Genomic DNA, 22,348 nt, shown 5'->3' with positions numbered 1-22,348 from the left:
GATCAAGTCGAACTCACTTTGATGTCTTTATTTTGGTTTCTTTGTATCCTTTTCATTTCTGTCCATACTTTTCCTGTGATATTGTTTAAATTCTTCTGGAGCTCTCCAGGGCTCATATGACTAATGCTGAAATTTGTGCAAGCAGATTGATAGTCAAGACATAATGGATCAGTAAACCAAGGCGTAACCAAACAGCCACACAACCTCTGTCCCTCAGAATAATATGAGTCAGATAGAGTTAAGGTAATGTACTTTGTTCTTTCTTTCCACTGAAGGAAGCAGATAATTAATAATCAGAATCAGAAGAATAGAATACTTGTCCATACTGTGTGCAGCACAAAATAGAGTGACCATCATTCATAGAATATGACTCAGACGCTGTGTTAAGCCCTTTTGTTTGTTAATGCATATTGTGAAGATAAAGCTATGGTTTTATAATGATGTTTAAATATAAAACATATACAATTCTATGATCCATGTGTCACCCCCAACACTTTACATATTATAGAAGAATGCTGAATCTCCGGTATCGAGGTATTGAAGACTTAGGTAACCTACCTCACAACATTAAATACTGAGAAACAGTTATTATCACAGTGGGAATTTATTAAGACAAAAAGGGGAAACATATTACAAATATGTAAATCAAAGGAAGGTAATCTGCTGTTGCTCCCCCCTGAAACAACTTCCATGGCCAAAGTTGCTAATGTTTTCCTCCCGCAACCAGTCACTGAGTTGAAGGGAGCACTGATCTTCTGTTGACCCTGCTAGGCTCCAGACTAACTCTTTACATTGGTCACCAATTAATAAGAGGTGCATGCAAAGAGCCCAAAGCCACACCCGGTCCTGGCTACAGAAGAAACATGGCGGTGCAACATGGCCGACTCTGTGTAGAGGACCCCCTCCCTTTGTGGATATGATGTTATGTTATTGTTATATTCCATTCCAATCTATTTCTGAAATGCTACACACTGACCCTGTGTAAGAAGTTTTATTTTGACATTGGTGATGTAATGGACCACATGCCAAATAGAAACGACTATTAGACAGAGGTTTATGTGGATCCAATAAAGTTACCAAAATTGTCCCCCAAAAAATGTCTATTGCACTCATATCAGTATTTCTATCATTCCGTCATAATCAAAGAAGAGCCTCCTGCTATATAACTGCAGAGTATTTTGCAGCCCGACATTGTGATGGAGACGAACAACAACAGTTATCACCCAAAATACTTTTGACAGTATGCGCTCAGGACAGTAGGTAAGTGAACGGCCTAAATTGGTCTAGTTTTGCCGAGTGTGGCATCAAGGAGTGATCTCTTGTGTTCCGCCCTTCCTGTTCCTCTGGGTTCGTTCTCGTCAGACTCGTCCTCGCAGTGCGTCTCTTACCTTTTCAGGGTTCTGTTATCCTCTCCTCTGGCGAGCAACAACACAGACGCACTCTTATTAAACCTTCAGAGGACAGCGAGCAGCTGAGAGAGACAAAGAGCCCCAGCTGCCGGCCCATTATTATTAAAACCTTGCTGTTTACTCTGGAATAGTGGCCACTGTTCTTCATCCACCCCCAAAAAATTAATGAGATCCTTTCTGCTAACATTGACACTTTGAGCACGGCGGGCAGAACAGGGAGGGGTGGGGGACTCCCGAAAGTCTTTGATGAGCTAATAAGCTTTTAGTTTCATAGTATCTGTTCATTTAAGAGCGCTCACGCATCTGCGTAGGCTTACTGTCCACAGAAGACGCCGCAGAGGAGAAGAAACAAACAGTCATCCACTCCGGCGTCCTCCTTTCACAGTCGCACCCAGCGTTTTATTCCTCCTCTTGCCGCGTTGCCGTGCGTTCCTAGATGATATTGAAAAATTGTTTCAGGCTCCTGAAAGTGAAATAAGAGCTGATGACAGTCACGCACCGTGCTCCCCCTCGCAGATTATGTCTTGCTTTTTTTTTTTGGACTGTGTTTGCATCTTCCTGCAGGGCCCCTCTGCTGTAAAATCATGCAATATATTTGCAAAAATATTCATTCACCGACCGGGCTTAAGACATTGCCGTGTCAATGAGCAGCGATTGCTTGCTCACTCCAAATGGATTCTGCCTGCTAGATATCCCACTTGAACATTTCTCCTATTCTTTCTTCCTTATCTCAGGCTTTTACTTTTGCAGTGCAGGTGATGCAGAATGTGAGAGCATTACCTCGGGCACTAAACAGCTCGTCTGGAAATGGGCTATTTTGTTTCACAGTGAACAAACCCTGACGTTTCCCCGGGAAGAGGGAGGTAACAAAAAAAAAAATTGTTTCCGTAATTGTTTCTGGGGAAAATATAATCTGAGAGAGAAAACCATGTTATTGAATGCATTATCATACCCGCGGAAGGACCGGCGGAGGCAAGGCCACGCTAATAAAAGCAGTGCATGAGGCATATTCATGTGTACTGCTAAGCTCCCATCAGATGAAAACCTGCTGTGTGCTGCCTGAGGACATCACTTTGTGAAGATTTCCAAAATGGAACGCTGATGTGAGGCAGATGATAACTCTGCATACTCTCATTAACTCGGTGTTGGCGACACAAGCCAGCTTCTGTTACCTGCTCTGTTTCCTCTGTCGAGATGACAGAGGAAACTCTAAAGAGACTTAAGAGTCAGCCACTCCCTCCTGACCTGCAGTTATTGCTTTAACGCCTTTTCCGTCACCTGACCGTCAAAAAACAACATGCTCACCTGCTTCTCGTTCCCCTAATGCTGTGTTCACACCAAAAGCAACATAATTTTTTGCACGACGAGATTACATACAAAGTCAATGCAAAGTAGTGGGTAGAAGGAAAAACGCGGTGAGCAGTGCAATTGAGGCTAATTCTTATGCACCAATCATACATCCAAAAATAAATTAGGGTTTTTGTATTTTTCTTCTGGGAACACTGTTGTAAAATTGAAGCGGAACAATCCCTCACAGCATGTTGCTCATTACAGCAACACCTCTAACTGTCCTGTAGTCAAGAATGTGAACACTTAAAACAGACTTGTTGAAAAAAAGATGCTGCTTACAGCCGTTGCCCCTGGTTACCTGATGTTTTAGATGGAGACACCAGGGGTGGACTGGTAAGAATGGAGTTATTAGGGGGGAGAGAAATTTAATTGATGTATGATGTTGAGCTGTGCTTTGACACAGAAAAAGAAATGCTTGGGGAATCTAATGAAATGTCTGGTCAATTAAAAATTGACGTTGACGTTGTGAGTCCAACAGTTGAAAATGATTATATTTACATTTATTGTCAACAAATTTAAGGGTTTGACTGTGTTGTTATTACTTGGCTTTGGATCTCAATTAAGTTAGCAGTGAAGGGCAAATATTAAAAAATTCTTACTGATGTCAACATTAATCAATAGAGTGATATACATTTAATACGGAAACGTCCTGAGGTAGGTAAAAGAAACCTCCCAGCATGCACTGGGGAACATCTTTGTGGTACTGTATGGTTACGGATGTTTTTGCATCTTATAGTGTCTACAAGCTTTCCACAGTTTCTAAAATTTGTTTGTTGTTTTCAGGGTGATGAGAGTGAAAGCACTTCGAGCGTGAGTTGTGATGTGTGCACTATTGGTCATGTTTTCCCCTGTGTGAGAGCATCTACTTGACTGACATGGGTTCAAGAGTGTATTGACAATCAATCTAATAGCTGGTGGCAAAATAAAACTGGCTCTTGAGTCCTTAGCCAGGACATTAAACAATGCAAAGCATGTTTTATTTTACACTACAAACTACTGTGCTCTTTATGTGGTCATATCTAAAAAAAAAAAATAGTAAAAAAATAGTTTGCCTCCTATTAGTACATGGAACAGTGCTCATTCAACTTGAACATATTTACGTATATAGGAAAACTGAAGACCCAGTAAGTGTAAGTTGAGTTAAGATTATTACTGGTGCAGTGCCTGTCTGAAACATGCCTGTTCAGATGGGCCCTGAGGTCTGTGGTACTTTCTAGAGATCAGCTCGTAGAAACAACTCAACACTTAGCAATACACCTGCCATGACAAATTCGCGTCACACACCAACCTACTAAAAATCTGTGAAATACAGTCTGGTTCAAGGGAAAGGTCAAAAACCAAGTCCACCCCCGGTTATAAAGTAAAGCATGGATTTAATCAATTGTGATATTCAACCAGCAGTAAAACTATTTGTAAGTAAAGCAAAAACATACACAAAGTTGCAATGGAAGAGAGGCGCTGTTCCTCTAGGCCATCTACTCATCGTTTGTTGACTCCAGGTAAGCGAAGAGTTTGGTGGTAAAGTCAGTATATCCAGCATCCAGCAACATCACTGCAGTCAATGAGCTGCGACCTGTGAAGAACCTCGGCAGACGAAGAGCTCAATTTAATCTGCAGAACACTGAAGCCCCGCCCCTACTGCTGCACAGAGCGCTGTTCACTTGTTAAGATAAGATAAAATAAAATAAGATAATCCTTTATTATTCCCGCAGCGGGGAACAAGAGACATAGTAACAAAAAACAAGATCAAAACAAGTATTATAAATAAGCAAATAAGCAGTAAACAAAAGTAAAGAATCCACACTGGGGGTGAATCAGCCGGTGGCTGAAGGAGCTGCACAGAGCTGCCAGGGTGTCCCGCATGGGGTGGGAGGAGTTGTCCATCAGGGATGACAGCTTAGCCATCATCCTCCTGTCTCCCACCACCTCCACCGTATCCAGTGGACACCCCAGCACACTGCTGGCCTTCCTGACAAGCTTGTTTAGTCTCTTCCTGTCAGCTTTCGAGATGCTGCTGCCCCAGCAGACCTCTCCATAAAAGATGGCTGATGCCACCACAGAGTTGAAAAAGGTCCTCAGGAGTGCTCCCTGCACTCCAAAAGACCTCAGTCTCCTCAGCAGATAGAGTCTGCTCTGACCCTTTTTATAAAGAGCATTTGTGTGATTAGTCCAGTCCAGTTTATTGTTCAAGTGAACACCCAGGTACTTATAAGATTTCACAATCTCAATGTCCATTCCCTGGATGTTCACTGGTTCCGGAGGAGAGTGTTTACCCTGGCGGAAGTCCACCACCAGCTCTTTGGTCTTACGAGAGTTGATCTGGAGGCGGTTCCGCTGGCACCATCCTATGACTGCGTCATCCACCCCGATGCCAGATTGGTAGGTGAACTGAAGTGGGTTCAAAGATGAGCTCTCCAGGGGGCGGAGATGCACAAGGACCAGCCTCTCCAGGGTCTTCATCAGGTGGGATGTTAGAGCCACCGGCCTGAAGCTGCTGAAGTCCTTGGGCCGCGGGGTCTTTGGGACTGGTACCACGCAGGATGTCTTCCATAGCTGTGGTTCTCTGCCCAGCTTCAAGCTCAAGTTGAAGACGTGCTCCACCATCCCACACAGCTGGTCTGCGCAGGATTTGAGGAGCCTTGAGCTGATGCCGTCTGGATCCGTGGCTCACCTTTATCTTTTTCAGTTCTTTTCTCACCTGGTTATTTGTGAGGGACAAATTCATTGAATGTTTATTAATATCAAAGGTGACGTGTGTCCAAAATGCACCGAACAACATGTACGATGCACGTCCATGGATCTCCATCAATAGAACGGTTTTGGAGTTATGCTCAGGAAACACAGACAGACAGAGATCCCTTGCTTTATAGCCAGATACTAAACTAATCACTACTCAACTGCCACGCTTACTAATTAAAATGATAAACAAGAAATTTGCGAGGACGGTTTGAAACTTTCTGCTGAAGCATTCTGAGGACGCAGTAATGTTTCACTAGCATAACATAATAACTACACGTCTACGACCATCAACTGCTGATGTGAGCGGTTCCATACTGCTGTCTCGGTGTGACTGAGTGGTCCTCCACAGGCCCGCGCTCTCCTCTTGGTGTGTGTTTAAGTGGAGAAGTTAGCCCCTCACTCCTTAATTCCCCCAGATTAGCATATTGATGACAGTCAGGAGAGGATCGTACATGTCACTACCCTAGAGTGCTGCACAGAGCTGAGAGCAGCCACGATGCCTTGGACGTGGTTCTGACTGAGCCTGTGTGTGTGAGAGAGAGGCTAGAAGCAGTGGTGTTAATTTGTGTAGCTGCACTGGCATGCGCCCGTGTGGAGGACACACTGAGAGACACGGGGGTAGTTGTGCGTTTTATGGAAATTGCCTTCATGCCAGGATGCCGAGGATGATCTCGGGCACAACATGCCACTGAGGCTCTGTGGAAAATGCAATCAGTCAGCTCCGACAGGGGTCCCCTTCACTCATTTGAAACTGGAAATCTACAAAATTGGCCGAAGGAAATTGGGTAAGACGGAGCTGGTCAAAACCATCAACATTGATTTGCTTTTCAAAAAAAACAAAAGGCAAAAACAAAAAGACTGAAGCAAGCTAGCATGCAGCCCAGAGCATTTTGACAATGAACTGCAGTCCAACAAAACACACACACACACACACACACACACACACACACACACACACACACACACACACACACACACACACACACACACACACACACCACACACACCCTTAAACTGTTGAGAGACAAGCAATTACAGGAGGAGCTGTGCAGAGAGAGAAGATGGGGGAGAACGTATTTAAACATTTGCATCAGGGAGCTCAGCTTCAGGAGAGTACAGGGTAGAGTGCTGTCATGTTGCTTCGAGAGCAACAAGGTCAAATGAAAATGAGTGGTTTGATGCAGCCGCTGACACCACAGCTGTGGACATGTCCCACTCAGATGATGCACTCGTCCCAAAGTAGCCTCTCGACCTACATGCTGTACTAGCTTTAGGTTTCCAAAGAGGAGATTTCCAAAAAACAGATGTGTGTGGATTTATTGCATTCTTTAATAAAACGTGTGTATAGATCATGGTATTGGAACAAATACATTATTTATTTTATTATTTAATAAAGTAAAGCTGCACAAATACATATTTTATTTACAAAGGGTCAATTGAATACACATAATGTGAGGGGTTCCAATCAACGTTTACAAACCCACAAAGAATTATCTGCGGCTCTGCAGCTTTTAAGCCTCTTTAAACGGCTTTTACAGCAGATTAAAAATACTGTTTTGTTTCACTCTCAGTAGTAGTCCAGTACCTGCTCAGCAGCAAACGGCAGACAGACACAGTTAGGGACAAGCTGGCAGGGTTGTAAATGCGTATTCTAAATTTAAATATATGTCTGATTTGTAAAAAAAAAAAAAAAGAAACGGCAGTATCATTTTTGATTATGAAAACATAAGCAGCCCTACTGAAAGAGGAACAATTCAATTACAACTGTAACAGAGAGCGCGAGAGAGAGAGAGAGAGAGAGAGAGAGAGAGAGAGAGAGAGAGAGAGGTGTATGGTCTTCTAATTAAGTTTTACAATACAGGATATTATTTTACCTGTTTATGTTTGCAATATGTATGTGTGTAGATGTTATGTTCTTAAAATGAGAAAAGTATGCCTGGGTCCAAAATTGTGGCTAACTCCGGGGCTAACCCCCTTTCACTTGAATCAGTAGGTGGCAAGAGAGACCGCAACAGGACCTTGGCTTGGATCTTGAGGAGTTTTATTCACAGAAAAAAGAACTGTGCACTCACTGAACTGCTACCTTCACAGCGATAGTGCTTCATACTTTCTCACAGATATGCTCCCTCTCGAGACACTCACTATGTTAACATCTAAAGGAGTTCACTACTTGCATAATGCTGTTTAGTTGAAAATCCCCTGTTGCCTAGTACCAGTGGGGAGTCAACTTAGTCCCAGCAGGCCAACATAATGTGCAAAAAAAAGTGCTTTCTTTAAGAAGGAATAACTGAACAGCATGTTGGGTCAGTCGTGCTTTCATAGGAACATAGAGGAGCATTTAGCAGCTTAAGGGTGATATAATTGAGTTGGCGGAGACCAAAACAATGCTAAAGGAAGACTAATCGGACGTATGAACACCTGGTTAAGTAGTCAGAACCCCTTTGGGTGTAGCTCCCCTCTACAGCAGGTGTCTCCAGGACCAGGTTTTGCCATGATTACACATAGACTAATAGGGTGAAAGCAGACCAGCTTCGCTGTCGGAGCTTGTAAGGAGAAAAACAAACTCATTAGCATAAATGCAAAACCATGAACAAGTATTCAAACATGTCATCAGGAGAGTGTTGTGGTTCACTCCCTAAACACAGAGCCACCTTTGGTCAGATGGACACCACCCTTTACGTGCTTGACCCTGCTATATTACAGCTTCTATTCATCACACAGCCGTACCGTCATTTTCACCTCAAACGCTAGGAGGTCTTAAGGTGGAGATATTGGCGCTTCACCATTCCCTGCTCCCTCTCACACAGGAGCCCATGCAGGAAAATGTTGCCAATTTCATGTCAGGGACTGAATGGATGTGTGAAAGTCTCTCTTACTCTTATCCCCCTCCCCCTCCCTCTAGATCTACTTTTCCTCTCTTCAATTTGTCCCCGCCTCTCTCGCAGAGGGAGTTTTGCTCCCTATGATAGGAACATTAGGCCTTGTTTCCCCTTGTACACAAACCAGCACTATTAAGAAAAAAGACATCAGCTTATGAATAAACAACAACAACAACGACAAATAGATGGGAGGAGGAAAACAGAGAGAAGGGGAGAAAAACAAAACACAGGCGAAAGGGGCGAGGGGCATAATAATTGTGTGATTTATCCTCACTGAACCGCCGCGGTCGCGGCATAATTAAACATGAAAAGCTAAATTTATCGTGGTGCGCTCAGCCTCCTCATTAATTTAAAGCTGAGACACCCAGAGAGGAGGCCCTCCTCTAATCCACAACAATGTTTCTCCTGCTTTCTCTTTTCTCCCTCTCTCTCTCCTCTCCCTCTTCCTCCTCCATCCCTTCATTCCCTCCCATTACGGAGCATTAAAATGTATATTACCCTCGGAGCTCCATCATCATAAACCACAGGGCCCCGCAGAGGTGGGGGGGGCTGGATGAACTCCTCAGAGGGAGAGAGAGCATGGGCGAGAGAGGGGGAGAGTTAGTTAGGCTCATTAGGGGTAAGAAAGGCTCTCATTAAGATGAAGCCGGCTCCGTCCCGTGTCCCGCGTGATGGCCACCTATTTGTCCCCTAATGGCTCCAGCCGCTGCAAAAGCATCACATCCATCTCCAGTAATGAGATGGCAGCGGAGGTGACACCTCTCCCCTACCCAGAATGCTGAGCGCCCCAGCGTCATTGACAACCCCCCCCTCTGACGTCCACTAATTGGCCCACCTCCTTTCCGTTTGGCACGTTTTCCCACCCGCAGACAAACAAACTCGTCATCGGTTTGATTTTGTTTATGAGTTCTTATTTGTTATAGCCGGATTCCTTAAACTGTAAATCAGAGGAGCAGCCCAGCGTAGGGGGAGCTAATAACCCGTCTTGTAAATCTGCCTTCATAAATTATGCAGCGATCCGCGGCTCGTCGTCCGTCAGGCGGCGCCACGCCGGTCCTGTCAGAGCCTTACCGCGATCGCTACAAGTTTTGGGGGAAATTATGCTCAGAGCGGCCAGGGGAACCTGGATCGGAGTGAAGGGTGGGTGTGGAAACTGTCAGCAGTCTTTTTTTTTTACTCGTAAAAGAAGTTTATCACAACTGGCAATTAAAAAACGTCCTCGCTAATGAGCAACTGTGTGCACTTTGCCTCCCTGAATTCCTCGTCGCTCAAGTTGAGTCGGTCTTGGTTTCTGGGCATCATGGAGCTGAGGGAGAGCAAAGCACAGAAATCACAGTGCTGTAATGCCAATTAAGTAGGAATAAAAAAAAGCTTTTGTTAGCATTTAGTTACAACAAAGCAGAGGGTTGTGTGATATATTTTTGGATGCCATCCTTTTAGGCGACAAACAAACAAACAAACAACAAAGGTTACAACATTTAAGAAGAAAGTAGGAGTGTCCATATTTAAGTTGTTAATAAATCAACTCAGCACAAACAAACAGAGCCTTAATACTTAATACTTTGAATTCATTTTACACATAACCACCTCAAATTGGAGGGGGGGAGGTTGTGAAAAAGTTATCTGCTTTACAGCGCCCAAGGTCTGTTTACTTATACTCAATAGTAATATTACCTGTACTTGATACTTTTGATGTGTATTGAGTGGGTGTCTGTTACTTTGTGAACGAAATGGTGTGTAACCTGTGTCTACACACAGAGTTTGTAGACTCAAATTGTGTGTGTGTGTGTGTGTGTGTGGTCTCGCTCATCATGCACCTTTAAACTCCCTCTGATTAAGGAACCACATTCAATATTTTTTTTAAAACTACAAATTGGCAGATTTATTAGAGCCAGAATTTGGCTTCGAGGATAAAAAAAAAAAAATACCTGTTTAGAGTTTCCTTACAAATAATCTCAACTTCGCTTATACACCACAGTTAATGTCAGATAAAGACATATTAAACATTTAAACTTGGACGCAATGTCATCCATTGGTTTGTGGACTGCCGTATTGAAGCCTCGAGTACAGCATTTCGGTCGACGTCATCTTGGTTTTTTGCAACCAGTGATCGGAAGTGATCATATTTGGACTGCTAAAGGAGTGACGTAGAGACGCCGTATACGGCTCTGGTAGCGGTAGTGACCTGCCAAACATTAGGTAGCCCCACCCTAAAGCATACCCTGCTCTATGATCTATTTAACAAAATGAACATCATGCTGTATTGAAGAAGACTTGGAACTAGAGATTGAGACCAGAAACTCATGTTTACAATGTTTACTGAGGGAATAAATCAAGAGAGAAGTAGAGTCATTTTCTCATAGACTTCTATACAACCAGAGGAGTCGCCCCCTGATGGCCAGTAGAGAGAATGCAGGTTTAAGGCACTTTCACATTGGGCTTCACTTGTTAGAACCAGAGGTTGCCTCCTGGTTGGGTCAGAGATATGATGATGGCTTTATGATATCAATACACGTTATAAATAACACCTCTACTCCCTCGTCGACAGAGCTGCAGCTGGGCTTTGCCTGGTCATTAACTGGATGTTTAGTTTCGTGTTGTGGTGGCTGATGAGAAAATACTCTCACAGTGTCACTTTGACAACGTGGTTTTTCTGGTGAAAAAAGTTTGCCTCATTAACATCCCCAGACTCTGTGAGAACATGTAAATAAAGGATCCATTTGTATTAACCACATCCATACCACGTCCTATTTATCACAATTTTGAAACAAATACACTCTTTTGTTTTGTTATTGTCACTTTGCTGTGATGTTTGAGCCTCACTGTGCAGAACGATGTCCATGCAGAGGTCGTTTTTACGTTGATATGCTGAAGGAGGAAAGTTTCTTATGCCTTAAATGTCTGTTGGAAACATGTACATGAATATTACTATATTATTTTACATCATAGCTAGTTTGAACCAATATACAAGGGTTATGTAGAAACTTGAAACCTCCAGTGCACATACACTGAAAAATGACTTCACTAACAAAGACCACGCTTATCACGATATATGTTATGACTGATTTATTACGAATGTGAGTCAGAGGGATGGGTGAGGGAAGGGGGTCGAAGGGATGAGGGGATGATGGGATAAGGGTCGAGGGATGAAGGGGTAGGGGTCGAGGGATGAAGGGATGTAGGGAAGGGGTCGTGGGAAGAAGGGATGAGGGTAAGGGATGGAAGGCCGAGGGAAGCGTGGAAGGCTTTAAAGCTATTCCATCCGGTGAGGTATGATGAGAGTGTTCTGGGGGCGACGCTGTTGAGGATGGCGTCTTGGGAGGCAGAGATTAGGTGTTCTAGTAGCGGGGTCAGTTGAAGATGGTCGCTGAAAACGGTGGGACCGGAGTTGGCAGAGGGTCCGCGGCTGGCGCCAATCGTCTGAATTTCTGTAAAGAGAAACGAGAAAGTGAGTCAGCTATGCAGTTTTTGTGACCTGGGATGTGATAGGCTCGGATGATGAATTATTGCTGGGCCGAAACCAAGGTGAGTCTACGCATGAACTGCATTATGTCTAGACAATGTGACCTTTGTTGATGATGTCTATGACGGCGCTGTTGTCTGAATATAAAGCAATTGTCTTTTTGGACCATTCATGGCCCCAAAGAATGGCTGCTATGACTACCGGATACATTTCAGAGATTGCTGAAGAAGGGGTGAGGGATGAGAATTTGTGCGGCCATTCGGCTGAAAACCATTTGCTGCCGTAGAAGCCGCCGAAGCCGATGGAGGGGCTGCGTCTGTGAACAGCTGGATGTCTTCCGGCTTGGTGATGTGGTCTTCGTAAAATAAAGAGATGCCGTTCCATGAGAGGAACTGGTGCCACAGTTTTAGCTCCGTTTTGCATGCTTTGTCCAGGGAGGCGTGGCCATGGAGATTTGGGACGGAGGCGGCGACTGAAAGGAGGTGGGACAAGAAGGATCGACCTTGGGGGATGATGCGAATGGCGTAGTTGAGGTGGCCTAACAGTGAAAGGAGTTGGTGTTTGGTGCATTTGGGGGCCAGGAGGTAATTTGAAATGAGTAAGGAGATCCGATTGATTTTTTCGGTAGGTAGGGATGCTTGGAGTGAAACTGAGTCGAGGGTGATGCCGAGGAATTCGAGGGAGGTGCTGGGGCCTACAGTTTTCTCTGGAGACAGAGGAACACCGAGTTCCTTGAATGCTGAGGTTAAAGTGTTGAGGCCGTGTGCTGGGGGTGAGGAAGGTGGCGTGACGGTGAGGAAGTCGTCTAAGAGGTGGATGACGTACGGAAGTTTATGGACGTTGATCAGGATCCAGCAGAGAGCTTCGGATAAGCAGTCGAAGATTTTTGGGCTGCTCTTGCACCCGAAGGTCAAGCACACTGCAAAGTAATAAGAGCCTTTCCAATGGACGCCGAAAAGATGCCAGAATTCGGGGTGGATCGGAAGAACTTTGAAGGCGCTGATGATGTCTGCTTTAGCCAACCAGGCTCCTTGACCTGCGAGGCGAATGAGGGATGCGGCGTTGGTGATTGTGGTGTACTGCATGGAGTAGTCCGGGCTCGGGATTAGGCTATTGATGCTTGGGATGGAAGAGCCGTGGGGGGATGAGAGGTCTATTATAAGTCTCTTTTTCCTGAGTATTTCCTAGTAGCTATGCCGATGGGGCTGATTCTGAATATGGGGAAAGGTGGGCTATGGAGAGGGCCGATCATAAAAGAGTCTTTGACTTCCTGAGCCAGGAGTTTGTCAACTATGTTGGGCTCGGAGATGGCGGATTTCAAATTATGGCATGTATAGGACTGTTCTGGTTTAACCTGCAAACCTGGGTGGAAGCCGTGTGTGAAACCTTGTATTAGGAAGCTGGTGAACTGGCGGTCTGGGTGGTTCTGTAAGGCGGAAGCTAGAGCTTGGACCTTGATTGGTGTATTGAGGTACTTACAGAGGCTGTGCTTGGTGGGGTTGTGGGGACAGGTTGGTCTGGAGTGGGCACCTCCGCAGATGGAGCAGGTGTGGAGGAAGCGGCAGCTAGAGGTGCTGCATCCTAAATCATTGAAGTTATTGCAGACCATTCTCCCGCCCTGGAAGAGGACTGGTCTGCCTCTCCTGTCTACCCCTTTGGGGAGAGGGCCGGTGGTTGTTGGCTGGTTGGTGACTGGTTTTGGGATGATGGATGGTGGGGGAATGATGGAGGCAGGCTGCGGTAACCGGTGGGGCTCTGTCTTCTAGGAGCGGCGGTGGAAGGCAGGGGGGCTGTGAGGGTGCATGTGGTGGCTGGATGGGAAGGTGCGCCACAGGACTCGCAGTTAAGGGAGGAGCGAGCTGCAAAGACTCTGCAATATAATTCGGGGTATAGTGTACCCCAGTAAGTTCCCTGGTTTAACTGCTGCACTCGAGCAGCGGCTTCGGATGTGAAGAGGACATGGTAGGAGTAAAATCCGGGAACCTGGAAGTGCTCGGGAGGTGTGTTGGGAGTCCGTGAAAAGTTTGAAAAGTTTTGCTTTCCTGTCGGACTTATTGAACGGGATGTTGCGCTGGGTGAGTATGTTCTTCAGATGGGAGACTGTCCACTTGGAGATGTGGGACGTGTTGGGGCTGTTGGAGAGTCGGCGTGGTGAAGGAGGGTCAGGGTGGTTTTGCCCGTCGTTCGAGCGCCTGGATCTCGAGCGGATGGGAGAGCAGCTTCGGGGAGGGACGATGTCCCTCGCCCACCGAAGTCGAGTTCTCCCCCTGGGGCTGATGGAAGGCGAGGGGCCGACGGATGAAGTCGGGAGCCACGAGGAACGTGGATGGTGTAACGTAGCCGAGGTTGCTGGCGACGAAGGATGGTGGGAGAAGGTTGGAGCCTCGGGACTTCGGGAGTGAGCTTGTGTTCTTCGAACAGCTCGTTGTTGGAAGGGTTTAGGAAGAGTTCCTGGTCCATGGTGCTGGGTAAGCGGTTTTGGGTTCTTGTTGTGTTTGTCTCGCGATTCTCACGTCATGAGGAAACAGAGTCAAGGAGGAAGTGGATGGATCCGTCATGCTTAAATACTTTGTGCAGAGACAATTAGGTGTTCAGGGCGTGGTCATTGTTCCCGAACTACGTTATTTAAAACTTCATTTTTCAGTGAAGCAGGACACATTGCACATCCAGCAAGCTGTTGGAAAAGAAAATATTTGCATATATATATATATACAGTATATTCTACATTTTTTTAATTAGGGAAAATGAGAAGGTGCCTCCTATTTTGTGGGAAAAAATATATAATATATAAATATAATATTAAGGGCAGAGTATTTTATAGAACTTAAAACATAGGGGACCTTTAAGCAGGTGGACTAAAAATAGGAAGCAGTAGACATTGCACTGTGGATCCTTCTTCTATATTCTCTCCATTGTTCAGCCTCACAGTGATAGTTCTGACAGGAGACAGGAGCCGGTCCTGTCCTCCCACCGATTAGCCCTGACCACGGTCAAGATGTACAGTTATTGCCACGGCTGTCTGGGGTTTCCTCCATGGGCTGTTTCATTAGATAGACTCATATCAGGCCCCAGAGACTCTCAGGCCAAATAACCCCCCCCCCCACACACACACACACACACCAACACCTCCACCTCCACCTCCACCCTACTCTCTCTCTTTCTATCTCTGTTTGCCTGCAGCACACCCACTAGGTTACTATGAAGATAGCCAAACCCTCAGATATACATTCAGAAGGAAAAAAAGCATCATACCTCATCGTTATCAAATACAAACCTTTCATTAAGAGCATGGATGTACATCCACATAATAGTATAAGCGATATTTTAACTTTAATGCTCTAATGTTAATCAACAAATACTGAATCTTCAAACTGGACTTGTATATTGTAGAAATTGTAGGGAAAAAAATCAAGTCGTCAAAACCTGCTCTGCATCCTGGGTTAGGTATGGATGTATTCTCCTGATGGTGTGGGGAGTTAATCCACAGGAGAGAGTTGTCGCAGATTGGTAATGGAGAGGTCACGGATGGGAGATGTCTTCCCTGGAAGGAAGATCAGCTCATTGTTGTTGAGGTCTAGCTTCAGGTTGTGTGCTGACATCCACTGAGATTTCAGCCAGCTGGGTTTAAGATAGAGACAAGAAGTTACTTTGGCCTGAATAAAACAGAGGAGGGAACCCAGAACCAAACCCTGAGGGACCCCAGTTGTGAGGTTAAGAGGTTCAGATGCAGATTCTCTTTATGTTCCAGTGCAAGTGCATACCTCAAGATTTGGGAGTGACCTGGGAGAGTGCTGAGACTTCCAGGTCTTGGAGTGTATAGAGGAGGATTTGGAGGCTAGCCATAACAAACTCTGCTTAAAAGGTCCATCAGGATGACGACGGAGGAGATAAAGGCTGCTCTAGCAATATGGAGTTCCTCTGTGACAACCAGGAGGGCAGTCTTGTTGGGTGGCCTGCTTTGTTGATGGTTTCTCCGGTGGAGGTGAGCAGAAAGATGAGTGAAGACAGCATGTTCTAGTGTTTTAGAAAGAAATGGAAGAAGAGAGACAGGCCTGTAATCCTTGGTTCGGAATTGTGGGTTTGTTTAAATTAAGGTTCACTCTAGCTGCTTTTGGAGAGTTGGTTGGGCAGATGGGAGGTAACCAAGACACTGCACCACCTGTCCATGTCCCACTACATTTTACGCATTAGGCTGAGAACCGCACCAGTGTGTACTGAAGGAGCCAACAGAACCACATTGTCAAGAACAGAGACGCTATTTTGGATGTCTCCAAATTCAGATCCTTTCCATTAAAAAACTCAAGTAATCAATATGTAGTGCTATTTCATCCTGCTGTTTTTCAAATTAAGAGATTATTGTTCATTATTTCAATTTTCTGCCACCAGTTTTGTATTTGAAAATGTTTTCCACGTCATTTTTTTGTAATCCCACTTTTCATCAAAAAGTCTGCAAAAAGCACATGGTTAATGGTTGTAATTATATGCTTAAATTCCATTTGTCCGTATCTATTAATTTGATTACTTATTTCATAATGTCTGAAATATCTAAGACCGCCATACCTTTGTATTAATCTTAAAACTTGTATGCATTCTTAAGTCTAGTGCAGTGTTTTTCAACCAAACACATTATTTGAAAGCTGCCCCTGACTGCCTGTATTAAATCAACAGCCAGCCAGTGTCTTCCATACATATGAACATGTTAAGTGGTGCAGTACCTGTTCAAAAACAGTTGTTTGAACACAGTCTTTCAAATTCTACATCAAAGCTTTACCTCTACCACTGTACAAAAGATGTTTGGATGACTAAAGCTTGTTCTTCATGTTTACATCTTTATTATCTGACTGCCTGACATGGAGCAGAAACAGGGATCAGCTGCCAGTGAAAAGCACAAAGAACCGTGTCTAAAAACCAGCTCGGCTCTGACCGATCTTTTGGACAGATTGTTTCATCATCTCCCTCCCACTTCTTTGTTTTCCTCTCTCGTTCTCTCTCCCTCCCTCGGCCTCTGCTCTCCAGCAGCGCTGGACAGTCTGTCTGCTCTGAAGTCTTCATTAGCGCTGCTGGCCTGCCGAGCAGCAGAAGGGACTAACGGCTATTTAAGACCCCGCGCTCCTCTCCCTCCTCCCACAATCACCTCCCTCCTCCTCCTCCTCTCCCAAAACTTTTCCTTTTTCCTTCCACCGGTCTCTCAACTCCCCGTTCTTTACTCTCCTCCTGTTTCGCTCCTCTTACCGACCTCGCAGCCCATTTGCTCCTCCTGTGATGGCTACCTGGGGATTGGCGGATTGTGCTCGACAGAACATCGCACTGCTCTGATCTGGTTCGGAGACCGGTCAGGCGTGCTGGTTTGTGTGTGCCATTTGGTCGCCCAGCAGCAGCGGCTCCTGGACAAACGCGCACCTAGAGATCTGGGAGGCCCTTAAACAGCTCAGTGAAAGTGAACGTCACACTGAGAGACATGGAGCTCGCTGCGACACTCACACTATTTCTGTCCTTTGCGTGAGGTCCCTCCATTGTCTGCATCCATGTGTTCCAAGAGTCTGCCATGTCAGAGAGTTCTTCCCTACTCGCTCTGAAATACATCACACCTCCTAAATGCTTGGGAAAATATCATAGTCACGGAAATGCAAACAAAAATACACACAGTGCAATGTAAATCACCTGTTTTTCAGGCCCAAAATGTACAAGTTAGGCCTCAAGCAGGCCGTATTGCTTGACCCGCCTGAGGGAATGGAGGAACGGAAGAACCAGAACTAAGCCGGGCTGACTATCAGACCCCTAGTGCAGTAAAATGAGAGGTTTTCTAAAAGGTGGTGCTCGGCAACACAGCCGCTCCCAGGGACCACCAAAGTTAACACATAATTAATGTTCCTGTTGTAATTTAGAAGCAACACAAACACACTTACACACAATGTGTGAGGTGGGTCAAAAGCCTTGTATGGCATAAATTAATAGGTTCTCAGGGAGATCATGAACACATGTCGCATTGATGCTTCCCTTTATTTACATCTCTTAGTTGCTTGACGTGTCTTTGCTGCCTGTAAAGAGCAGGGTTTTCTGTTTTATTTGATAGCTGTTATGTTGAGCTCTGTAATGACGAATCCAAACATGTTGCTCTAACAGCAACTACATGTGACGCAGCCCATTTAGTGAAAGCAGCACACTAGTTAGCTGAAGGATATTTGGATGTTCAGTAGGGGTTTTTACCACATTGGTTAGGATGTTTTTTGTTTATTCCTTCTGTTTTGATATGTTTAAACAAATAACATAAAATGTAATACATGTGAATGTCAATTTTTATTTTTGCTGTGGCAAAATGTTATAGAAAATACATGAACGGTGATAAAAAATAAAATAAAATAAATAAACTTGCCACACAGTTGGCCTGACTTTACAGATTAATTTAGGGGTGGTGCTTGATATGTTATAAAGTACTTGATAATTTAAAGTCTGCCCTTGACCCAAACGTATTAAAGACACAGATTACAGTAGAAGCGCATTTTCCGCTTATAAATGCCTGATATTTATAAAGTACTTGATAATTTAAAGTCTGCCCTTGACCCAAACGAAAAATCCCTGATCCCACCCCATCATAACGAACACATATCTGTAGGCTACTCACACATTAGAAGTTCCTCCTACGGGCCTCGCACTCATCAAAGTCATTACCAACTGCTCAAGAACCATGTTCTTCTCTACTGGAATGTCCTAGCCGTGAGTGGTCGTCCCCAGGAAGAAGAGGGTTTCCTACTTGCTGTTGGCTACATTAATTAGCAATAAATATCACAGTATAAAATGTGTGTTTTCTGTTTAAAAACAGCCAACATAAGTATAAAAGTCTCCAGTCTGATCTCGAGCGCACGGCTGATGGGCAGCCTTCAAGGTTTGTTTACATGATGGGACAGAAGTGCATAGTAATATATGCAGTTTGGACAGAAAAAGCTCAATGTTATAGTCGATTGCTGTCTTGTTGTTAGGACACGGTGTTGGAAGGCAAATATTTGGAACACTGACAGTTTTGGGGCCAATTGGACTGTCGATACTTTAAGGCAGTGGTTCTCAAATGGGGGTACGTGTACCCCTGGGGGTACGTGAAGGCACTCCAGGGGGTACGTGAGATTTAAAAAAAATATATTTGAAATTAGCATCCATTAAAAAATCCTTTAAAAATTGTTATTTAATAAATATTCAATAAAATATAAGTGTAAGTTCATAAACTGAATTCAATGCAACAATGCAATCGTCAGTGTTGACAGTTTAATAAATCAGACACTGATGGCAGAGCGCTGTGTATTACATCTTTTTTTCAACCAAAAATGCTTTCCGCTGGTTAGGGGGTACTTGGCTGAAAAAGTATTTCACAGGGGGTACATCACTGAAAAAAGGTTGAGAACCACTGCTTTAAGGCACTGTATCCATCACTTGATGCGTGTTCATTAGTGATCAGTGAGCATTCGATACACATTTTTCACAAGGTTTCAGACCTTGAATTGCCTTTTTAACCCTTTCAGATCACATCCCTGTACACCTATTAAACAAAACATGCAAAGACATTACAAAAAAGTAAATTTCTCCATATTTTTATATAAAAATGAAATCCTCTTTTGTATCCGTAAAACACGATATGATGTGTACTCAGGTAAGTTGGTACGTGCCATTTTAAACAAATAATATCATGAAATTCATCCGTCAATCTACATTTTGTGTGGGAGGTGTGTGGAGCCACAATCCTCTGCAGCTCCTTATCTCACTACGATCTAAGTCTGCCCACATTTTAATGGTCCAATCAATTAAAAGGATTTAACTACCTCTTGGTACTATACACCGCTCAAATATTTCATTTCACTTAGGAATACGTCACAGAACAGAAGATAAAAATGTTGAAAGTTTTATTTCACTGGGACTTGAGATGACATATATTTTACTAGTGGGAATATACTCTATAGATATAAACCTTATTCTACTTGCTTTTAAAGAAATATTGCTTTAAAACATGGACCAATGTTTGGACAAAAACACATTCCTTTTGGTTGTGGTCTTTTGAACTGAAGTGGAAACACAATGCCATGTCCACCAGGCCCTTTGTCATATTCTATATCTACGGGTGTGTTATACCAGATTTAGCTTCCCCTTGATCTCCTAAATGTCCCTGTCTCAGCGGAGACCCGTCTCCCTCTATCTGTGTCCTCCTCCTCTGTTGTCCCCCCTCCTCCCCCTGCAGCCCTCCGTCCTGTTTCATCAAAGGCGATACACTCCGTTCCCTCCCCCACCTGTGCTGTGCAGTAAGTAATGTGATCGTGTTAACCCCCACTGTGTGTGTCTCCGTGGGCGAGTCGCGCTGGGTTTCGTGTCATCGCCAACCCCCCAATCCCCCAACTCCCCCCCCCCCTTCTGTGTGCCTGCAGGCCAGCGGTGCCCTATGCACCACAGGTGAGCTGTCACTGCCTATCTGAGCTGCCTGACACACTGGCCTGCCAAGAATAGACTCGACTCTACTGTGTGCAACTGATACACACACTCAACACTCAGCACACACACACACTCACTCACTCACACCTGCCTGCGCAAATAAAGTGCACATGTTCCAGGCCCTGACCCGTATGGGCTTTCTTTTATCAAACAGGCATTATATTGTTAAGACTGTTGGATTTGGATTTGATTTAAATATATTTGGATTTTTTCTTCGAATTAAATCAAAACATGTTTTGCATGTTTTACAACATCATTTGATGTTGTAATTTTTCTTTTACAGAAAATGGAATGAAAATATATTAAATCAAAAGATGATTCTTGTAGCTATATGTAGCCTTCTCTTAATATTCGTCTACAAACTTGTGAGGGAGATACGTAACATCCAGTTCTAAATGATGTCGCTGAGGACATCACTTATTGTTCTTCCCTCGTGTCAAAAGTGATAACCAGTTCCCCATTTTAAGTCTCCCAGTTTCCATGTGAATGCAGCATGACTACACTATATATAGATCGGTTGAGTTGATTTTGTTAGACCAGTAATTCACAAAGACATGTGTGTTGCAGGAGATTGTACTGGGTTTGCCAACTAAATTTGCAAAAGTTCTTCTATAGTCTGTTTACATTTTTAGGTGAAGTTCACCTTTGAGCCTGAATATTCATATTGTTCTGATAAATGTAGCCAATCTAAACCATTGAATATAATATGAAAGGCTAGTATACATTTATACGTTTGTTTTACTGATGAGAGGAAATGATAGTCTTCCTAAATGCCTTTATTCCGTCCCATTTATAAAGCATTTAATAATTGTATATGTTTTCAATCATACATGCATAAAACTAAGTTGTGTAAGACATATCTTTTCTAAATGGCTGGTTAACCTATTTAAGATAATATAAGGTGATGAAGAAATGAAAGTAAAAAAGCTCATGAGTTTTAACGCAAAAATTCTCTCTCCTTATGATTTATAGATAAGGCCTGTTGGGGGGAGGGTTTGCCATTTTTTAAAAGTGGGTCGGCAGAAAATAGGTTGGAAAACACTCTTTTAGAAGGCAATGAACAGCCAAAAGTTACTCATCAACATTAACTGTTACAAATCATACTTTACCTTAGACATATGGTAGCTTTTTGACAAAACAATCTAAACTCAAAGTCCTCTAACAAACTCGTTCTGGAGCCTTCTACCATGTCACACAGTCTTCATCAACAGCAGGGGTTTGTCAGTTGTCATGGAGACATATTTATTGACAACAAGCTTACAAGCTTTCCCTTACTGGCATATAGATGAGGCAATTGGTCATCAAGATTACCAACATTTGATTATGTGATTGAGTTGAAGAGCTACAAAGAGGACTGTGAGCTGGGAGTGTTTTGTAAATGTTACTGGATTTTCCAAACTCTTATTATACAGTATATACTACTGATATAATGAGATAAAAACTGTATGACCAATGCCAGAAATACATGGTGTTAATAAGATCGTTCATGTTATAATGACAATATTCATCAGTACATACTAACATATTTCATTCTACAATAGGTCTTATGACGACAAACTGTTTTATATCATGAAACTTTTGTGAAATGCGATCACACAAATCAATTTTTTTTTTCATTGTTAGAATGAAGGAATAAATACCAGATGAAGCTAAAAAGTATAATACCATAGATCACAATCACTTCAATTACCTCATTGTAATTATTCTAAAGACCCCCAGTGTCTGTAGTACAGCAGACAGTCTCCACTGCTCTGTTGCAGTGAAATATCACTCAATCCTAACAGGCAGTGACTGAATGACAGGCTTTCTGATGCACACACTGGAGACAAACCATGGGATGTTTCCCTTGTAACACCGAGCCTGAATGCCTCCTACTGTATAATCAAGATGGAAGGCAAGAGTCCAACCTTCAAAGAGCAGAGCGATCACAGCTTCCCTTAAGGCCTGTTATGGCTATAGGTCAACAGTCCAGCTCAGTTCCAGACAACAAGAAGTACATGGCTTTATTTTGTTGACTGAGAGGTGGTTGTGTCTTGCTC

At 43.8% G+C, this 22,348-nt stretch overlaps 1 pseudogene; it reads right to left on the bottom strand.

Moving 5' to 3' along the window:
* Positions 1 to 11,727: 11,727 nt before the first annotated feature.
* Positions 11,728 to 13,449, bottom strand: LOC129111110 (uncharacterized; annotated as a pseudogene).
* Between the last annotated feature and the right edge of the window lie 8,899 nt (positions 13,450 to 22,348).

Source organism: Anoplopoma fimbria, chromosome 21, assembly GCF_027596085.1.
Source record: "Anoplopoma fimbria isolate UVic2021 breed Golden Eagle Sablefish chromosome 21, Afim_UVic_2022, whole genome shotgun sequence".
NCBI lineage: Eukaryota > Metazoa > Chordata > Actinopteri > Perciformes > Anoplopomatidae > Anoplopoma > Anoplopoma fimbria.
This window is presented reverse-complemented; position numbering and strand designations above follow the sequence as displayed.